Here is a 22,212-nt window from a genome sequence, read left to right as displayed (position 1 = left end):
AAAAAGTCTATTCGCGCGGCTGTATCTCTTGCATGCAACAGGCCCATTGGAAAAAAACTATCAGCGTTTGTGACTCCATGAGGGAGGGGGAGGGGTTGTCTTAACTCTCAGTATAAAGGGGAAGGGGCTCTAGGCACTCTCAGATGAAGCAATACAATTTGTGTGTGCAAATTCTCCATTATAGCGATCCGGGGGTCTAAAAGACCTAAGAATATCATAATGGAGCATTTGCTTGCAAATTGTTTTATTGCTTCATCTGAAAGTGTGTAAAGAGCTGATTTCACAGTATTTTTGTATAATTTTTTTCTGATATGGGAAATAGGATAAAAATAGATTTAAAAGTGAGAAAATGCACCGCCTAGTGACGTCATCTGGCAGCATTTCCCATTTAAACACACTGGTTTTAGCAGATTAGATAATTTTGTCATATCTTCTCCAATAATTGTTCAATTCATGAACCAAGGGTATCCTCGTGTTCAGTTTACTTAGTAGTTTCCACTTAAACACGAAATTCATCAAATTTTAGACACCTGCAAATTCTCAATTCTAGGGTCGAAACTTCATCGAAGTCCATGCGCGGCCGAGCTACCGTCGCGGATTAGCAATCGGGGGATAAGTCGAAGGCATCGGTATCTTCGGCGATGCGATGATTGATTATTCCACGCTCGACCGAAAGCGCTGAGTCACCGCCCCGCGTAATTCGAGTAGAGTGCCCATCGCCGGGCGCAAACCTCCATTACATATTCCACCTGTCATCACCGCTTCCGCACCGCCACTCGCCGCTTGACAATCACTGTCCTCCGCAGGTCAACTTTGAACTTAGCGCCATCGTTGACCACAACAGGTGCAGCAATGAAGAATCAAGCCTTCGAAGGATTGTGTATGCTTGGTCAACACTGTCAAAACCAAGGTGGGTGAAACATAGGTATGCTCTTTTGCCATGATAGCGAAGAGAGCAGTAAGTGTCACATTTTCGAAATCGAGTTTCCTTCAAAATTCGTCTCAATTCTTTTAGATGAAATCACTGAAATTGCAAATACAGCGAAATACATCTTAGTTCTATCTAAACGAGGCATATGAAAAAGCCGTAAGTGCGCAAAAAATGACGTAGTTTTAGGCAAGACAGCAGTAAGTGACATTGTTTCTCCAGAGAGTCAATGAAAACAGTGCTTTCAAATAAAGTGCCGCCCTCTTCTGACAATTTCTAACTTGAAAATGCGTTTGTTGTGCGTCCAAAACGCAGCCACGAAAGCAAGCAGGAGATATCACTTACGGCTGTCTTGCTCAGCAATAACCTAGCATGAAAATGGAAAATGCCTTTTTTATGTAATTGAAATAAAATCAGTCGATTTTTAATCATCCAAACCGATTTTTAAGAGTCTTCCGGACATTTAGTGCCCATTTGACAAATAACGGAGGCTTCCTTCAATGAAATTTTCCGGTCAGAAGCTTCTGAGCCTGTTTTCCCAAAACTTTATTTTTGCACTTACAGACTGTCTTCGCTATCACGGCAGTCTTCCCGACCCTTTCGGCCAGAACTCGGTTTTCCGCTCCCGCCGCTATAGAGATGTGGCGCGAAATTTAAATTTCAATATCTTTGCAGGCTTGGTGTCAGAGCACAAAGGAGAATTTCATGAGCCGCCCTGCACTGTCCGCTGCGCTCATGGCGCACGACCCGCCTCTCATTATTACACTTCATGTAGCGTTGAGAGTTCATTAATTACTTCACACGACCAATGTGTAATTTTAAAAGTCGAAAATTTAAAAAAAAAATAAAAATAAAAACAAAAAAAATTACACGATACACGAGTTTCTCCGCCAGGGAGCTCTTCCCATAAGAAATCGTTCACCACTCGCCCGCTGGGAGAGCCGTGGCGTGCTGCCAGCGCGAGACGCGCACTGACGCCTACAAACCTAAAGGGATACTTCACGCATTGCGCAATGCTTGAAGTATCCTGTTAGGTTTGTAGGCGTCAGTGTGGGTTTCTAGCTGGCAAGCACGCCGCGCCGCGCGCCGCAGCGTGCCATAAACTTGCTTACAATTAATAGGTCAGGGTGTTAAAATGCAGGCAATTTGACATCAAATTCGAAATTAGCGACTCAAAAAACATCAGTCACGAAACTTAAGTGATCTTTCAGTCATTATCCGACTTATTTCTTCCTATTCTTGAGTTTTGGACCATAGTGGCCGCGGGCGGCGGCGCTCATGAAATTCTCCCCTGTGATCAATTGCAGGCTTGGCCGAAAACAAATATATCCGTCTGCTGCTGATAAAAACGAACACATTCAGTGCAATCAAATTCTTTTAAGAATGGAAATCCCCATGCAATTAGCGAGGTGACGGTTTGTTCATTTTTATCAACAGTAGATGGTTATAATTGTTTTTGGCCGAGACTGCAATGTTTTTGAAATTCAAATTTCGCGCCTTAGCTCTGGCGGCGGTTGCCGAAAGTCGAGTTTTGACCGAAAGGATCGGAAAGAGCATCCTTTCGTTCCACTTACCTTGTGTCAAAACGGTACCTTGGGAGCAAAGATAAAACAAGAGCCACAGTACTTTGCCGTGCTAAGTGCAACCTAAAGGGATACTTCACGCATTGCGCAATGCTTGAAGTATCCTGTTAGGTTTGTAGGCGTCAGTGCAAGCAAACGAAAAAAAGCATTCGAATGCGCCAAATTTCTGCTTCAAAAATATATATTTTTGACGAAAGTTACGAATTTTTTTCTTGGAAATTTTAAGATTTTCTGGATAAAATTACGAACGAAACACTGTGAAAAATTGGAGGAGAAATATTCACAAATTTTCCTGAAAATTCGTGTTTTTCAAGGGAAATTCGGCAGCGTCTGGCGGCTCATACGACGCACAATGGATCGAGTCAGTAGGAGAGGTCGGACAAAATTTGGGAACTTTAAACGCTTATAACTCCGTTTATACAAAACTTTGAGGCTCTAAAAGTGGTTTCATTGGTTTCATCGTAAAGTTTCCTTCTTAAAGCACCCCTTGAAATTTAAAATGTTCCGGCCAAAGTATCACAAGTGCTATATGCGTTTTTAAAAATTTCCGCCGCCCTTTCATTTTTTTACAGAGAAATTTTTGGTCGAATCTGTTTGAAAACTTCATTGAATTTTATCGGCAGCACAAAAAAAATTCAGTGACATTTTCGGACAGCTTCGTTGAAAAATTTCTCTCTAAAAAGTGAAATTAATTGCAGTGAAAATTTTTAAACGTCGCATGCGCTGGAAAAAAACACATTTTATCTAGAGTCCGCAGACTCTTAAAAACATCGACACGGAAAAAATACTCTTGATTCAATCGGATTTTTGCTTAAATCAAGAACCAAGGCCTCTTAATTTGAGCGGATTTCCTTTTGATTTAAGCAAAAATCTGATTGAATCAAGAGTATTTTTTTATCGATGTTTTCAAGAGTCTGGACTCTGGATGCAATGTGTTTTTTTCCAGTGTGGCGCTTGTGATACTTTGGCTGGACGGTATCGATTTGGTGCCTAAACTTAATAACTATCCTCTTCCATAAGAATCGCAGGTATCTCAGGTATTGAATCTCAGGTATTTCGGGTAAAATGCGCAACCGTGCACGGAAGTAAGCGAGTGCCTAAATTCGAGCGGCAGAGGCACGTAGTGTGGGTTGCCGGCCGCAAAGGTCACTGGAAGAGTGATATTTGCCATTATGCAATGCTGCCCTCTATAGTTACGTCTCGGATTCACACTATTCCGAACGCCTGTTTTATAAGATTATGCCTATACATGTTTATGACGCCTCGCGACTATTTATATTCCGGTTCTCTCGGCGCTTTCAGAACGTGAAGCTCGCACCGTTTTCGTGGAGTGATGACCGATGATCAGGATCTTATCTGTTGAGTTCCCGATGCTCAAATGCCGCGAATTGAATCGCGGTTAACATTTAGACGCTGCGGATTTATTTTACTGCATTCTTCATTTCGACGTATTTCTGCCAAAGGGACCTACATGCATTATGACGTGAGCCCTGCAATGCATGTAGTCTTACGAGTCTTAGAACTCATGTCTTAATGCACACAGTTCGGTTTGGCAGAAATACGTCCATTTTTGCGCGGAATCGGCACGAAGAGGAGTACTGCCGTGCTAAGGAAAAACGCCGTATGAGCCCTCAGGCGTTGCCAAATTTCCCCCGGCAAATCACTAATTTTCAGGAAAATTTTTGAATGTTTGTCTACCAATTTCTCAGATAATTTTGTTTGTAATTTGATCTAAAACGTCTGAAAATTTCAAGGAAAAATATTCATGATTTTCTTCAAAAATAAACATTTGATCGAAGGAAATTTGACAACGCTCGAACAGGCCCGTCACAAGGGGGGGATACCGGGCACCGGGGCCCGGGACCCGGCGGGGGCCCGTGTTACCCGTGAAAAACCACTACGAATTCACATGCAACCCTTGTTTTGTAAGAAAAAGTGTATAATACCCTAAAAATTTCTCAAAAGGTGAATAGATTTTCAGAAACACGCTGCGGCACTGTAGAATTCTTCTTAAATTTTCGAAGAAGTATACTTCTTGGAAAATTTCTATCTTTTTTCAAGATTTTCAGTACAGAGGGATATTTTTAGTAAGTGCGTTTCATTTTCTTCCGTCATCAGATGCTAAGAGTCTCCAGTCTGGGCATCCTCGACTTCAATGGCTCATGGCTCAACTCCCTTGCCATAGACAAAAGAAGGGGGAGTCCAGGGGGGCCTGGCCCTCATAGAACTGTTAATATTATCACATGCCCCCCCCCCCCCCCAAAAAAAAATAAAAATTTTCCAGATGTTTTGAATGCAACAATTTGCAAGTATTTTGTGCTGAAAGTAGAAAAAAAAAACATAATTATTCCGCAGAAATTGATGGAAAAATTCTTTATGGAAGCTTCAAAATGCGTCCGATTAGTCGTATAAATTCTAAAATTTCTCGGGGGATGCCGCTCGGACCCCCCCCCCCCCTCCATGCTTGGAGCCCTGACCTTAAAACTGGTACCAGGGCCCGAGATGGGATGTGGCGAGCCTGCATGAAGGCTATTTCCATTTAAATCTTCCGTCACATTCATACAATGATACAACTATTTGAACTCTTCGGAATGCGTGAGGTATCACTCCGCATTTGAAGGCGTTTTCAAAACAGCCAAGTTTCGTTATCGGAATAATCGTTTTGCATATAGTTCATATTATTTTGTTCCCATTTCTAACCACTTATTTAATTATAATCCTCCTATAAAAACCACCCATTTGCTAAATACAATTCTAGCTGAAGCGCACTTAAGCGCATTCATGACTGCAAAAATGTTAACAGAAATCGAAAAGGCCAGCGTGCATGAAGGCTATTTCAATTGTAATCTTCCGTCGCATTTCTAAGGCGCAATGATACAACTATTTGAACTCTCCGGAATGTGTGAGGTATCACGCCGCATTTGAAGGCGTTTTCAAATTAGCCAAGTTCCGATACCCGGATTATCGTTTTGCATAGTTCATATTCTTTTGTTCTCTTCCGTGCCACTTGTTTAATTATAATCCTCCTATAAAAACCACCCATTTGTAAATACAATTCTAGCTGAAGCGCACTTCAGCTATGCATTCATCACTGCAAAAATTTCAGAGGAAATCGTTAAGCCCAGCCTGCATGGAGGCTATCTCAATTTAAATCTTCCGTCACATCCTTACGGCGCAATGATAAAACTATTTGAACTCTCCGGAATGCGTGAGGTATCAGCCAGGTTGCCGAAGAAGGTCCTTGATTGGGTTCCTCCTGGGAGAAGACGCAGAGGGCGCCCAATGAAAGGTTGGAGGGAGGGGATTGAAGCGGAAATGTTAAGGTGCTCAATGCCCCAAGATTTGTGGTTTGAAAGAGAGCAGTGGAGGTTAGGAGTCGTAGAGCGCGAGGGAGTGCTGTAAAGCGACTTATATGTATGTAAGGGTGTATGTATGTATGTATGTATGTATGTATGAATGAATGAATGGAAGAAAAACAGTGTTGCCACCTTGCAGGAATCGAATCCCAGTATGTACAGACGGTCCCACAAGATATTCCACTAGAATATTCCATGCCGAGTTCCGTGGAGTATTACTTCAGAGCGATGACAATCGATAATGCAGGTGCCCTATCTGAACTTTAGGATCGAGAGTGTCGGAAATACGTGAGTCCAAGAAAGTCAACTTAACCTATATCTCGCGCATCACTCGGGCAGACGCAGAACGCAGCGCAGCGCTCGGCGAGGAAAGTAATAGCAGTTATTACCGGCTGTAGGTTGCGGGGCTTACAATGAAACCCGAGCTGAAACCTGTTCGCCTGAATGTTACGAGCGCCATCTCATAATTTCCCGCGTCCCTTATTACACTTCCACCGCGTATTTTGTCGGTTAGGAGACTAAGAATGCCGTGCTATGGAAGAACGCCGTATAAACCTTTGGGCGTAGCCAAGTTTCCTTTGATAAAGCACGAATTCCCTGGTGAATTTATATAAATATTTTCGATCTAATTATTCAGATAATTTTGTTCACAATTTCACCTAAAATTCCTGAAAATTCCAAGGAAAAGCATTCATAACTTTCTTCAATAATAAACATTTTACCGAAAGAAATTTGGCAACCTTCGAATGTTCATACGGCGTTCTTCCCTATCACAGCAGAAGAGACGAATGCCTTCATCGTTGCCGCTGCGTTCCTGTTTTGAATCGTAGATCCCGGACTGACGGCCTAGACGACTCTCTCGTGATAAGGAAAAGCACCACGAATAAGCATTCGAATGTTGCCAAATTTCTTCTTTAAAAATGTGTACTTTTGAGGGTAGTTATAAATATTTTTCCTAGAAACTTTCAGACTTTCTACATCAAATTACAAACAAAATCCTGTGAAAAATCGGAGGAGAAATATTCACATAGTCCTGAAAATTCGCGTTTTGTCGAAGAAAATTTGGCAACGCCGCCATAAGAATATTCGAGAGTTGCCAATAAATTTCCTCCGATGGAATGTTTATGTTTGAGAAAAGTTATGAATATTTTTCTTCGAAATTTCCAGGAGCTTTAGGTGAAATTAAAAACAAAATTATCTGAAAAATTGGAAGAAAAATATTTATAAGTTTACCAGAAAATTTGTGTTTTATCACAGGAAATTTGGTAACACCTGAAGACTCATACGGCGTTCTTCCTTAGTACGGCACTACTGACACGACGAGGTGTTTTCAGCGTCGATTTTTCAATAGAAAACTCGAATGTTCATACGGTGTTTTTCCTCAGTACTGCAGTACAAATCGGTGGTACTGTCTTACTTTTCTACTTCAGCGTTAAAGTCTTTTTATAATTATTGTGCTGTTATTTGCCCGGGATGGGGTGGAGGCGGCTTAAGGGATTTTATTGAATCAAGATAACCATGTAAGTCTTCAGCAGCTCGTAAGGTATAAGGGTAATAGACGGGCTACACCCCCTGACAGCTACGCGGCCCGACCCTCCAAGGGCATTGCGGCAGTGCGGCTGGGCGGCACCGATTCCCTCCGGATTCCCTCCCGAGATTCCCTCCCGGATCCGATTCCCTCCCGCTAATGACCTTCAATAAAATGAAGCGGCAACGTCGCATTAATCATTCAACTTACCATTTCCAGAGAGGTGCGCTGTTTCCCGTGAGTGTTTCAGGAAAATTAGTGGGAGGGGAGAATTCCCCCCTTCTTAGAATTTTTTTTTAACATATTTTCTTCTTTGACGCATCGGGCTCTCTATACGCCCCTTTTAGTTTTTCTGTGAACATCCGGCAGCCATAAAGAGGGTTAGAAGGGGGAGAGGATTCTCAAATTTTGTTTCATGCATACACATGAAACAGACTTTGGGAACTTTCTATCAACCTAGCCCACTTTCTTCATCAAATCATCATAATTTTGTGAATATACACTAATTTTCCTGAAACACTCACGGGAAACAGCGCACCTCTCTGGAAATGGTAAGTTGAATGATTAATGCGACGTTGCCGCTTCATTTTATTGAAGGTCATTAGCGGGAGGGAATCGGAAACGGACTTGGCCAGCGGTCATTAGCGGGAGGGAATCTCGGGAGGGAATCTGGTGCCGCCCGTGCGGCTCTCTCGTGCATTAACTAATATAAGCGAGCGCATTTAGGGACTACCTCCTAATGTAAGTAAATAATGTTAAGTAAGTAAGTAAGTAGTAAGTAAGTAAGGCCGGGCTGGCCGGCGAGGCGCCCTCAAGGGGCCAAGGCAACTGGCAACTGCCGTCGTGCACCCCGAAGTTGGACCGTACTCCTTAACATATCTTCGTACTATTGACACATTGAGTATCATCTATATTCCCGCAAGGCTCAGCGGCCGTCTGATAGCCAACGGAAGGTCTTATCAAAGACTGTGGCAGACGCTGCAGAGCACGGACTTTCGGAGCACGGCCATGCCTCCACCGAGTTGGACTGTGTTGTTGCAATCTACACTGGTAGGTAGCGCTGGCAGTCGCGCACACTACGAGTGATTACCGATATTTCACAACCCAGTCGAACAGTGCAGACGGATTACTTACTGGGTGACTATGTCCCTCCCGCACCCTGTAACCTCGAAGGGTCAGGGTATTGGAGTGGCATAGTCATCCACAGTCACGATGACTGATATTTGAGTGTCCTCAAATATCAGTCACCTCCGGGGATTGAACCCGGGACCTCAGTGTTGGCAGCGAACTGCCTTGACCACTACACCACTGAGGCTGACAAATAATGTTAAGTACCTAGCGGAGAGGGCATTTCTTGAGGGACCTGCAGACTGATTATTGAAATTGATAGACAAAGTGATAGACAAATTGATAGATAAAGATGACTACTTGTTAATAAATCTATCCTTTTGGTGGAAGCCGTGTGGAAGCGGGCGGTTGCATGCAAAGGAAACAAGCAGTTCCAACGCCAACGCGTTGGAGGGCGCTTCTTTAACACTGCGCATGCGAGGAACGGTTTCATACGGCCAAGCGAGAGTATTGCGGACGGACGATGTATAACAAATTGCCTACGTGAAGGTGGTCCGGCAGCAACATACCCGCCGCTAGTCTCTGGAAAACAATAGAAAATAGTAGTTGCGTACGTTGCCAGCGAGCGCGCTGCGAGCGCATCTGTTTCAATTACCTAGCATTCGAGTCGGGCCTCTAACTTTCTATTCTCTCTGACATAACCTTAAACCTTCAACCCAGAGCCGCAAACAGCTGACGCTTGACGATGCTGCGCCGAGAAAATGAACCAATCACAAAATAGCACAGTAATACGTCACTAAAATGAAGAGATCACGTGACTGTTCGTGATTTTTTCGAATCAATCTGAAACTACAACCTCGAATATGAGGCATTTAAGCATAACGAAGCCCCAAAATAGTTTAACCAGGTAATACGCCCGTGCGAGATTGTTATGCTTAAAAGCAAAACATTTCACGAAAACTTTTACGAATACCAGATGCAGAAAAAAATGAAATTTTCCCGGGTGTACCAGAATGGCGTCATTACCCATAAGGCAAAAGGGCATGTAGTATAGTACATGTTACATCGGGGGAGTCGAACGGTTGGAAAGGGCGCATCTGGTACCCAGAAGCGCCCAAAAGGAAGTATAAGTAATAGACTATAACTAACGGTAACCCACGAGAGACCTTACGGTTAGTCCATCATTTTCTCCCTTGCAGTTTATTCCATAACAACCATCCGTTTCAACCGATAGGATCGCTCCTCCCTATGTCCTCTTTGTCTATCATTGTGTCTATCAATTTCAATGATCAGCCATCTGCCGTGTCTTTGAGAGTGGGGATATGGAAATGGGGTAAAGCCGAACACACTGCCAGCGGGCTGATTATTGAAATCGATAGACAAAGATGACATAGGGAATATGGAGCGAACTTAATGGTTGAAATGGTTGGTTCCTACAGACTAAGGAGAATATGATGGACTAACTAGAGGGTCTCTCGTGGGTTGCCGTTAGCTAGTCTACTACCTACCTCCTTTGTCCATTGCAACCATCCGCTTCTGACAATAGGATCCCTCTAAATCCTTTTTGTCTTCTTTGTCTATAACTTTGTGTATCAATTTCAATAATCAGCCCCCAGGATAGAATCAACGCGAGGAGCCAATTTTTAAGGAAATTCTGATTGGAAATGACTATCTGGCGTCTCTGCTTTCAAGTGCTCTACTGCATGCTCTAGAGACACGTGCTTCTCGCTGCGCGGGTAAATATTATTCCGACAGACTTTGCGTGTTCACATCCCATTTTCATTGTTCGTTAGAAGGCGCCGTCGAGCTTGGCACTCAGTGATGGAGCATTTCGCTGGAGTTAAATCAGGATTGATGGCTTCATAGACATGTTTTGGTCTGTTGATGAGACGTTCGTCCATTTCATCCCATTTATTCCGTCATAAGTGAGGATCGCACGGAATAAAATCATAAGGTATACCAAAAAACTATTCACAGCACAGGACACCGATGCAATACACGGAATCGACATGGTATGGACCACTACTGCCGTGTTAAGGGAAAACGCCGTATGAGCATTTACACGTTGCCTTATTTTCTTCAATAAAAGCGAATAATAAAGAAATGGAGATATTGCATGTGTGAGGAATTTGCGATTTGACCATTGATTCTTATGTAAAAGTTCGCGAGAAACACGATGGTGCCACTGGTTTTCTCTGAAATCAACTCCTAAGCTCAAAAAAACGCTCTCGATTTGAGGCCAAAATGGAGGGGATTTCCCATACGCTATCCTGAGAGTCCACCTCTACATCAAGACAAACTCTCCATGCAAAGATAGGGAGCAAACATATCAGCAGTGATGCCGTGTTTTCAGTTTTAGAGTCCCCAAATAAAGTGGCAGCCCTGTCAATGTATTTGCTCCCTATCTTTGCATGGAGAGTTTGTCTTGATGTAGCAGGTGGACTCTCAGGATAGCGTGGGATATCCTATTTGCCTCATTGAGAGCTTTTTTTGAGCTTAGGAGTTGATTTCAGAGAAAATCAGTGGCATCATCGTGTTTCTCGCGAACTTTTACATAAGAATCAACAGTCAAATCGCAAATTCCTCACACATGCAACAACTTCATTTATAAAGAAATTGCAAATGTGTTTCTTCAAATTTTTCACACAATTTTACTCGCACGTTGATCTGAAACGTCTGAAAATTTCAAGGAAAAATGTGCATAACTCTCCTCAAAAATACATATTTTATGCAGTTGAATTTGGCAACTCTCGAATGTTCATACGACGTTCTTCCTTAGCACGGCAGACCAAGCCCTGGTCCAAATTCAGAAGATCCAAATCAATCTCCAGATCAGGCCCATCGACAAAAATTCCTTCCTCGCCCCTCGGTGTTCTGTCGCCTCCGGACACGCAGAGGTCGAACTTCCGGGCATGCGATTCGTATCATTCCTCGCCGTGCATGGGTATGGTAATTATAGTTCGGAATTGTTTCTCGCCGCGAGTTTAGAGACCCCATTGCATCATCTAAGACGGGGGACGGGCGGGGGGCAGGGGCCGACATAATTTATATCTATAGTTGCACCGGGACGTTATTGTATATCCGTTTCGGTCATCCGTTGCGTAATCGATCGGCCGGCTCGGAGAGGTCCATCTCGTGCTGGTCCAAATTGAGCTGAAACGCCGTATGAACATTCCAACATTGCCAAATTTTTCCTGATTATATATTTAATGTGGACAAAAGTCATAAAATTTTGTACCTGAAATTTTTAGATAATTTAGATCGCATATCGAATGAAATTCTCTGGCGAACTGGAAGAAAAATATTCACTGGTATCTCTGAAAAATTGTATTTCGATCAGGGAAATTTGGCAACCTCAGAGGGCTTATACGGCATTCTTCTTTAGCAAGTGGTCCTCCGGTCCATGCCGACGGCTGTGCCCACTTTGTTGGACGCGAAAGCTGTGGCGCGTCGAAATTTAAGAAATGGGTCACACGGTGAAAGAGGATGATCGCCCTTTGATCGTTGTTCTAATCTCGTTGGGGCTCAAGCAATAAATGTGCCCAGAAATCAGGTGTTTGGGTCTTTGATTAAAGAAAAACCTAAGAAATTTATACGATCTCGGTATTCATTGCGTTCTTTCTATGGGCGAGACACTTTTCGGAGAGAGGGGGGAGGGGTCTGTCGGCTCGGTCAGCGGCGTGGAAGCATAGTAGCGCCTACAAGACCAAGTGAATACTTCACGCATTGCGCCCAACACAGTACGGTCGGCTCGGTCGGCTTGAGACTGAGAGGCATATTAGCGCCTACAAGGCTGTACGGATACTTCATGCATTGCGCCAAATACTTTGCAGTCGGCAACGAGAAGTGGCGATGATGAGAGACTAGCGAAAATGTGTATGACTGGACAACCCTTAGGAAAAAGGGCTCTCTTCTCCCGAGGATGATTGACGATTTTATGCTGTTGTTGTCGATTTGACGAGTTCTTTATTTTTAGTGATTTTTAGATTTTTAATACTTACATATGTATAGTTGTTTGTGCTTAATACTGGATGACCTGACAAACAAGGCTGCGCCCTAGTCGTTAGAAGAGGAAGAAGAAGAATCCGACAAATTTGCTAACTCATTTTAGTCCCTTCAAGGTCGGTATATTCGATTTACACAAGATTATTCGGTTTTTGGCTACTCATAATGCAAAAACAGAGGTTGAGGTAGTAGCCGACTTTAAAATATATGCAATAAAAAAAAAAAAAAATTGTAAATATATTAACATCCCCTAGCACATTGTTTTTTTTTTTTTTATTAAAACATGGTCTGAATTTCCATCATTGCATATATTTGTAAAGTCGGCTAATAGCTCAACACTTGTTTTTGTTTTTTAGATTTCCGCTGTATATAAAAGGGCCCTAAGTTATGGGATAGACTGACAACAACGGTACCTATTAAGGTAGAATGTATAAGTCTAAACCGGGCTGAAACTTTCACACGGAACCCAGTATTTCCTGGCCGCGCCGCGGCGTATGCGCTATCTTCTGCTCACATTTTACGTGTAGCCTTTTCAGCGCGGGTCCAGACTCGTGCAGTGAAATACTCCAGAAATATATCTGTCATCGTCACCAGATAAAGAAAGGCGGACACCACCCATCTAAAATTACCCTCCGACTCCGAGGACCTAAAATATAAATGATCCACGAGGCTCATATATGGATTAACTTCCGAGCGTTGAATTTTACTTATTCTATTTCCACTTCATGCGAAAAAACTTATTTCTATAGAAATTTGACCTATCGGTTCCCCATTTACAACAATACTTGAGCGTGTCTTAAGTTGGAGGAAATTTTATTTCCATATAGTCTTCGATCGAGTTGCAGTGAGCTTACCTTCCACAGGCAGATGCAGAGGTGCCATATGAGGTATTTTGATCTACATATAAAGGTCAATCACACTATTGAAATTCGCCTAGTTTTTTTCATCATTTCAGAAGTATGATTTTTTATCTCATTTTTTAAAGTTTAGTTTTATGATAGTTTAAGATCAGATATAAGAATGGGATCGGTTTGACCGCCGCAAAGTTTTTTCAATAAGATTCATGTATATTCTTTTACTAGATACTTTAATTTTGTTAATATCCGGATTTTTTGTAACATGATCACATTGTGAGTTAAGGTGACCCCCGTTCGCCCGAAAAAAGGAAGAAGAAAAAGGGAAGAGAGAGAGAGAGAGAGAGAAGGAAGGAATGGAGGAAAGAAGAAGGAACGACGCTTATAATAGGTAATTATTCATGCCAAAATTGACTAAGACTACAAATTAGATAGGTACTTTAAGATTTTGAAATTTTTTGGGGGAAGCCCCCCGAACCCCCCTTTCGCCCCCAAGTTTGATGTGTCTGGATCCGCCTACGTTATCTTCCTTCAGCCCCCAGTCATGCATATTGTTGTATTATGCGACACCTGAGTACTGCCAAAGTGATTCGCATGTAAGTGATTTGCAAGTCGGGTAATACCGGTCATTCGAGTCGAGAATTATGTGATGCGATTCCAGTTGGGAAGACTGATGACAGTGCTGCCGTGCTAAGGAAGAACGCCGTATGAACATTCGAGAGTTGCCAAATTTCCCCGAATAAAACGTGTATTTTTGAAGAAAGTTATGTCTATTTCTCCTTGAAATTTCCGGAATTCTTAGATAAAATTACGAACAAACTCCTCTTAAAAATTGGATGAAAAATATTCACAAATTTTCCTGAAAACTCGTGATTTGTCGATGAAAATTTGGCAACGCATGATGGCTTATACGGCGTTTTTCCTTAGCACGGCAGAATGCAGATTGCTGCAATATTATATCACCGGCTGATAATTCTGATTTTTTTGTCACTCCAACCCACGATCTACGTGTAATTACTTGGAACTTAGAAACTTCGCGGCTACTTGTTAGGAGTAGGAGATCCCGACATGCTAAGATTGACTGCTGGCAAGATCCTGATTTTTGCGTGCGTTCATTTACGATTCTCATGCGTTTTTGACTTCTTATCTATTTATGCACGGAAAGACGTGGTGAATTTTTTTTTTTTTTAAATTTTAACTTTCTTGTTAAAAAAGGTCATCCGATTTAACAAACATAATTTAACTCAGAATTTTTGTATTATTTTACAAAAAATAATTTCGACCTGATTGAAAGATTTGTTTGAAAATTTTCTTTGGTTAAAAACTGTATATTTTCGTCATTCATTACGCATTCTATTTTCTTTAAATGAAAGTAAACATCCTCCATTCAAAACAATTTTTTGTTTGTGATTTAAGAAATGTTTACGCAACTCAATAGTTTATACCGTGTACGTTCTCTTCAAATCTGAGATAATGATTTTTTTTTAAATTTTGAAAATAATTTTAGGCGAATTTTTTAAGGTGGAAAATTAATTAAACACCCCAAAAAATATGCAGAGAGATTTCTGTCATGCGCATCATATGTTGAGAGATTGCGCTGCGTGAGAGAGGATCTGAAGGTCCAGTTACACGATCAAATTGAGCCATCAAATTGGGCCCCTCATTGGTCGCATCCTCACCTCAGGTCTTTTTCCACCTATCAGAGCTTCAATTTGATGACTCAATTTGATCGTGTAACTGGACCATTGAATTCAATCACAGAGAAAATTAGATTAGGAATTACAAGAAAACGGTCTGAAGTTTCACATTTCATCAAGTGCAGATGGGAGCCAATTAAACAATGCCCTACTCCAACCATCGGCACAACAAGTTAAAGAAAGACCAGCTGTGACTCAGCTGTCATAAAATTTGCATGCGAGCACAAGGAAAAAGAGGACTGTGTGCAGTATCTGTACAAAATTTGCGCTTTCATGGCTTTATACAATACCCTCCCGTTGTCGGGTTGGTGGCGATTTTGGAAAGTTGGCAACACTGTTTTTCCTCAATTTAAGTATATGTAAAACAATCGATTCTTGGTGAGGCCTTGCCTAAAATCAATATTTTTAATGGATTTAAATGGCTGAAAAATAGTGTTACCAACTTGAAAAATTGCCACCATACGCCTCTTATTCAATATTCACTGCCATAGAAAGGCTCGAAGATCCCCTCAAGTTTCATTTTCATCTGCGATTCGTTAAGAGCGTAGGCATGTGGCCTTTCATCCTATTCTACTGAGATGATACCCGTTCATTTATCTGCACGCGTCACTCTGGTGCAGGGCTGATGAATGGGCGATGAATGCAGACACTCTCGGATGAATGCAGGAATAAACGATTGCAGATCGCTAAAGATGCCGAGTGAATGTTATAAATGATGTTTGGCTACTGACTCAGTTTGCATTTCTTCCGGTGTTCCTCGCGGCGTTGTCAAGTTCCATCGATTTTTTTCGATTTTCTACTAAAACCCAGTTGAGTTTGTGTCACACATATCAAACACGAAGATCCAACTACTCATAGCTCTTCGTTTCTCGGTCGAGCACTGGAAAAAAAAACACCTTGGATCTAGAGCCCAGACTCTTAAAAACATCAACAAGAGAAAGTACTCTTGATTCAATCAGAATCTAGCTTAAATCGAGAACCAAGCCTCTTAATTTAAGTGGATTTCGTTTTGATTCAAGCAAAAATCCGATTGAATCAAGAGTATTTTTTCTTGTCAATGTTTTCAAGAGTCTGGACTCTAGATCCAATGTGTTTTTTTCCAGTAAGGTGACGTTATTAAATTTTGACGTTGTCAAATTTTAACTCTTAAATTTTACTTTTATCATTGAACAGTTGGGCATTTTGAACTGTAAATTTTACTGATTTTTCTCCTGATCACCCACGAGAACGAGCAAAATTTTAAAAAAAAATTAGCACAAGCGAAATCCTATAGAAATTTGAATTGTTTGAGGCAATTTTGCAACTTTGGAATAGAGTTTTGCCTTGATATAGGAAACAACAAGTTGGCGGAGTACTTCATGAAGCAGGCGCAGGACGATTTTATTTCTTCTTTTTTGAAATTGCTTCCAAAGTTCATTACTTCATCAAAACATGAAAACTTAAAATTTAACTATTCATTATTTTACTTTGTCTTCCTTGAAAAATTAGCTAAGCATGATCAACTTTAATTTAATCTATGCGTTTCTTTATGTTGCGAAGGCATCTTACGAAAATAAATACAACGTCCAACTGAGAGACAGAAAATACACCGAAAAAAGAAGGATGCTGATTTCACATTCTGGATGTAAAAAAGTGTGCGACAACTCACAAAACGCTGAATTAACTGGCACAGCAGTTAGTTTTACATCTTAAAATTGTTGACGTAACTATGCTGTAGCGGTTAATTCAGCGTTTCGTGAGTTGCCGCACACTTTTTCACACCCAGAGTGTTAAATCAGCATCCTTCTTTTTCGGTGTTGTTGAATAATGTCTTATGTGAATCTTAATATTATATAGATATGACAAAGCTTCATATTCATCCGGAACAAAAAACCTCAGAGACTTGAACGCAAGTGTAGAAAAAAACCCGTTTTTTCACAAAAGGAAAGGGTGGCTATGGTGTGTTTATCATTAGTTAGCCATTCGATTTAGTATAGATTTAAGGGGTACGCTACCTGACCGTTTCGCGGTCCAACCCCCCAAGCCGCTTCGCGCCTCAGGCGTTAAACGTTAAGCGTTACACTTATTATTTTATATTATAGAGTACGATACGTACTCACGCAATAGCGCAAAAGTGTGATGCATAATTTGGAGCCTTGATACCTTGTCCATGTACCTTTATGTCCATACTCCTATATTCACCTTTTAAGCTGAACTTACATGAACTTGCACCTGCAAAAACTCAGAAGAACAGGCCCAATATTGCAACCTTGTTCAAACGTGCACTTGCCGACCTCACGTTTTGCATCGATGCAATCAGTTACAGCTAAGCAGGGATTTAGTTGCAAAATTGGAAACGGTTCCTTGCAATTACAATTGAAGACTGTCACACAAGGATATACAAGGATAGAATGGTATCGGTGACTAGACTATCTCAAAATATTATCCGAAGGGCGCACTGGGTAATGAACTATTGACAGAATGTATAAAATACCGCTTTTCCGTTTCCCCAAACGGGCATCATGCCTACTTTCACACACTGGAAAAAAAAAACATATTGGATCTAGAGTCCAGACTCTTGAAAAACTGACAAGAAAAAATATTCTTGATTCAATCGGATTTTTGCTTGAATCAAAACAAAATCCGCTCAAATTAAGAGACTTGGTTCTTGATTTTAGCAAAAATCCGATTGAATCGAGAGTACTTTTTCTTGTCGATGTTTTTAAGAGTCTACTCTAGATCCAGTGTGTTTTTTTTTCCAGTGCATTGTTCCTCCTGCACATTTTTAGAAAACACCCAATCTTTTCCCCTCGTCTATAGTTCCGTTTGGAAGAAATACGTCCATTTCAAAACCTTCACGTCAAAAACCAGGATCAAACAGATTTGTCAACGATTAACAATGGACATTCCATTGTGACGTCATGGCTGGAACTGTGTATTTCGTCATTTTGCGCGTTGGAATAGATGTCATGTGACGGAAAGGAGTCGGAGCACGCTAATCTGCTGTTCTGGGCAAAAACGGTAGATTCCCGTAGAACTGTTGCTGGAATTACGCGGTTTTTGCACGGCGAGGGTAGCGATCTGGAGACCGGAAGGCGGCGAGTGAGAACCGGGAGCCGGGCCCACACCGCTCCAGGAGACAAAATTATTCTCAACTTTGACACACAAACGCATCTGATAATCCGCGCGAAGAATCTAAGTGGATTCTCAGGATCGCTGCGTTACGACGTCTCGGATTTAAGACACTGTTGCCGCGCGAGAAATACTTTGACGTGCAGAAATCTCGTGAAAAATTGTACGATACTATCTCATGGAAAATAAACTGAAGTGAAAGGAAGATATGGAGTTTAAGTGTGAATCCTCTCATTTAAACATTGTAGGTGTTAATTTTTTCGTGACAGTTCCTTCAGTAGATCTACCGGGTCAATGTTAAAGAATTTTCGGCACAATGACGTAAAAATCGGCGGGTTGACGTAGGTCTCTTCGGCACATGCACTCTCACCCGTATTTGTCGGCACGAACATAAATTTTGAAAGTCTATCCGTTTTAGGATTTTAGCACGGGAGGTAAAGTTTTGCTTCTTTCTCTGTACATTGCTTTCCTGAGAAGAGGCAGATCTTCAATCCATTGTTGCCGTGCCTTAAATCTTTCGAGATACTTATACTTTCCTCAACTTTCAAAAATTACGGTGTGCCAAATTGTACCATTGCATTAACCCTTTTCGGCACATTGTGCCGGAGTGCGGTGTGCCGAAAGGAGATGTTGCATGTGTGAGGAATTTGCGATTTGACTGTGGATTCTTAGGTGAAAGTTCGCGAGAAATACGATAGTGCCACTGGTTTTCTCTGAAATTAACTCCCAAGCTAAAAAAAACTCTCTCAAGTTGAGGCCAAAATGGAGGGGATATCCCACCCTACCCTGAGAGTCCACTTCTACATCAAGACAAACTCTCCATGCAAAGATAGGGCGCAAATACATTGACAGGGCTGCCACTTTATTTGGGGACTCTAAAACTGAAAACACGGCATTACTGCTAATGTATTTGCTCCCTATCTTTGCATGGAGAGTTCGTCATGATGTAGAGGTGGACTCTCAGGATAGCGTGGGATATCCCCTCAATTTTGGCCTCAACTTGGGAGCTTTTTTTGAGCTTGGGAGTTGATTTCAGAGAAAACCAGTGGCACCATCGTGTTTCTCGCGAACTTTTACATAAAAGCAGTAGTCAAATCGCAAATTCCTCACACATGCAACATCTCCATACTGTAGGAAAGCGCTTCAATGATTAAAAAATTGCAAATCGAACGTTAAAATTACAAAAATGGCAACGTTCCCTATATGTTCTACAAAATCGTCTGTTTGCATATAGGCGGTATTGTTCGTTAGCCATCGATATGCGTTTCACGCCGACTGCAAAGTGTTTGGCGTAATGCGTGAAGTATTCACTTGGACTTAGCGTTTGACGCAATGCGTGAAGTATTCACTTGGACTTGTAGGCGCTGATATGCTTCCACGCCGTCGACCGAGCCGACTGCGCTGTGTTTGGCGCTATTATTCGAACGGGCGGAGTTGAGTAGTTCTCATCATAGTTGTTTGTGCCGATTCACAAAGGCCATTGGATTTTGAGGCTATCGCTAAAGGATAGTCGAAAACATAGGAAAAAGCGGAAACAAGGCTAAAATACATATGAAGGCTGTACACAGTGTGTATTTTAGCCTTGTTTCCGCCTTTTCCTGCATAGAGAAAAAAAGGAGGTGTTTGCATTTCGGGCATCTTGGAATTTTTTGATGACTTGATGACGTAGGTGGGTACAGCGACGTTTAGCTAAATATGAAAAACGGACCATAATGTCCGATTTTTTCACTTGAATCAACTCATTATATAATTTCAAGCAATTTTTATAGAATGACTTTTTTCCTTAAATTACACCATTTCCAAGAAATCGACAGGATAAAAACGTCGCTGTACCCACCTACGTCATCAAGTCATCAAAAAATTCCATGATGCCCGAAATACAAACACCTCCTTTTTTTTCTCTATGCTTTTCCTGCGTTTTCGATTGTCGTTTCCGTTTCGGGCTGCTTTTACATTCTCTTTGTTTTCCACTAAAGGATAGTCCCGAGATGAGCCCGCGAAGCTGATCTTAGAGGGTGCTTTGCGCCTTCTACCGGTCAGGCCGCGTAGCGAGCAGGGGGCACCCCCCTGGCTTATGATAATGTTAAGACAATAATCTGCCCAACGACACAACTACGGTCCATTATAATGCTGAGGCCGGTGTCTTCGATCCCCGGAGCCGGCGCGGATAATGGCACGCATACCGGTTCGGTCGCTGAGATTCTCCTACGAGGGCTCCACGCTCAACTTCCTGCACGAAAGAGTCAAGACCCGGCCTGGTTTTTTTTTCGCCGCTGTTTTTTGTAGCCAATCCCCCGACGGCCCTTCCGTTTCCGACGGTTTTTTAAAGTCGCTTATTAACATATTTTATTGTGATTGCAACAGATCTGTCCGGGCGTTACGCCCCGCTCGGCCCACTCTGCCGCTCATAGGATGAACGTCGCACAGGGGACCGAATCAATAGAACTGCCGTGCTAAGGAAGAACGCCGTATGAACCTTCAGGCGTTGCCAAATTTCCGAGGACAAAACGCGAATTTCCTGGTAAATTTATGAACATTTTCCTCCCAATTTTTCAGATAATTTAGTTCGAAATTTTACCTAAAGATTCTGAAAATTTAAATGAAAAATATTCATGACTTCCCTAGAAAATGCGCATTTTATCGAAAAAAATTTGGCAACTCTCGAATGTTCTTACGGCGTTTTTTCTTAGCACGGCAGAGGAGAGGTCGGACAAAATTTGGAAACTTTAAACGCTTATAACTCTGTTCATACAAAACTTTGAGGTTCTAAAAGTAGTTCCATTGGTTTCCTCGTGAAATTTTCCTTCGAAAAGCACCGCTTAAAATTTAAAATGTGAAGAATTAAACATCAAAATTCGCAGTCTTCAGTCAAAAAATTTCATGACCGACCTCTCTAATTGATTCGATCCACTACTGGGCGTCGTAACAACATTCGGATGTGGCTAAGTCTCCGCTGATATATCGATGACCGAAGCGCGAAACCACTTACCTGCGTTTGCAACGTTGCAGATTTTCTGTCATACCTTAATTTTTCATCGAAAAACTCGTCAACTTTACTTAATTTCTTGAAAAGTTGCTTGATTTTTATTCTATACTAGCTTCCTTAGCTCCTATACAGAAAATACTGATTTTGCAGTGATGAACGGACGCTTCATTTTCTAAAATGACTTTGCTCGTTTTGCTTAATGCGGCTCATTTGTCCATCAAGAATGCGCCCAATAATTTGTGATCCTTATGATAAGTGAGGGCATTAATCAAACAGCCGTAGGCACGGAGAGTTCGACAAATTTGCATGGATTTTTGGCGCGGCGGGTTTCCTGGTCGGGCTTTACGTCCGAAATAAACTGGGTCACGCTCCGAAAAAATCAGCATTATTCAAAACGGGTCCAGTATGCGACCGTGGCATTGTTGCCAAATAGCGCTGAGAACTCGGCATTTATCCCCATTTAACCTCATGCAAAATATCCACGTTTCATTTCATGACCTGGCAACCCTGAGCAGTGGGCTTTGTTTGATCATGATTGAGAAACACAAACGTAAAGGAAAGGTGGTGTCGTCTCTATTTTGTGGGCTACCCCTGTGGAGACAAGAGTTTTACACACGATTTGATTTTCGGAATATTGTGTTTTATGTTTTATGTATTTTTTCAAAGCATGAATTGAAAAAATTCATAGAGAAACACATTTTGCTCACAAGCACAGTGGGCCTGTTGCAAACTTTTGCTAGAGCAAAACTAAGAGTTGGTTCTTACAGATAATGCCCTAAAAATCACGATGAGCGCATCGGCAAAGTCTGAAATTCACTCATAACTTCACAATCTGCGTAAGAAATTTGCGGTCTTTTGAGCTTCCCGCTTCGAAAACGATACTACGGTACAGGTGAACATTTTGTTAGAGGAGTCGTTCCATTGGCGGCAATACTCATCATGGCCGACGCCAGTCCGCCAAAACACGTGTGATGGGACGAGATAACACCTGAACAGGATTAAACCACATAACAATCGGCGTGTTTACGTTCATATTTTCCTCGCCCGCCTTAATTGACCTTGAACTCTCCTCGAATTACGCGAGGAACTGCGCAAG

This window comes from Bemisia tabaci, unplaced genomic scaffold, assembly GCF_918797505.1.
Source record: "Bemisia tabaci unplaced genomic scaffold, PGI_BMITA_v3".
Taxonomy (NCBI): domain Eukaryota; kingdom Metazoa; phylum Arthropoda; class Insecta; order Hemiptera; family Aleyrodidae; genus Bemisia; species Bemisia tabaci.
Note: the sequence above shows the minus strand (reverse complement) of the source record.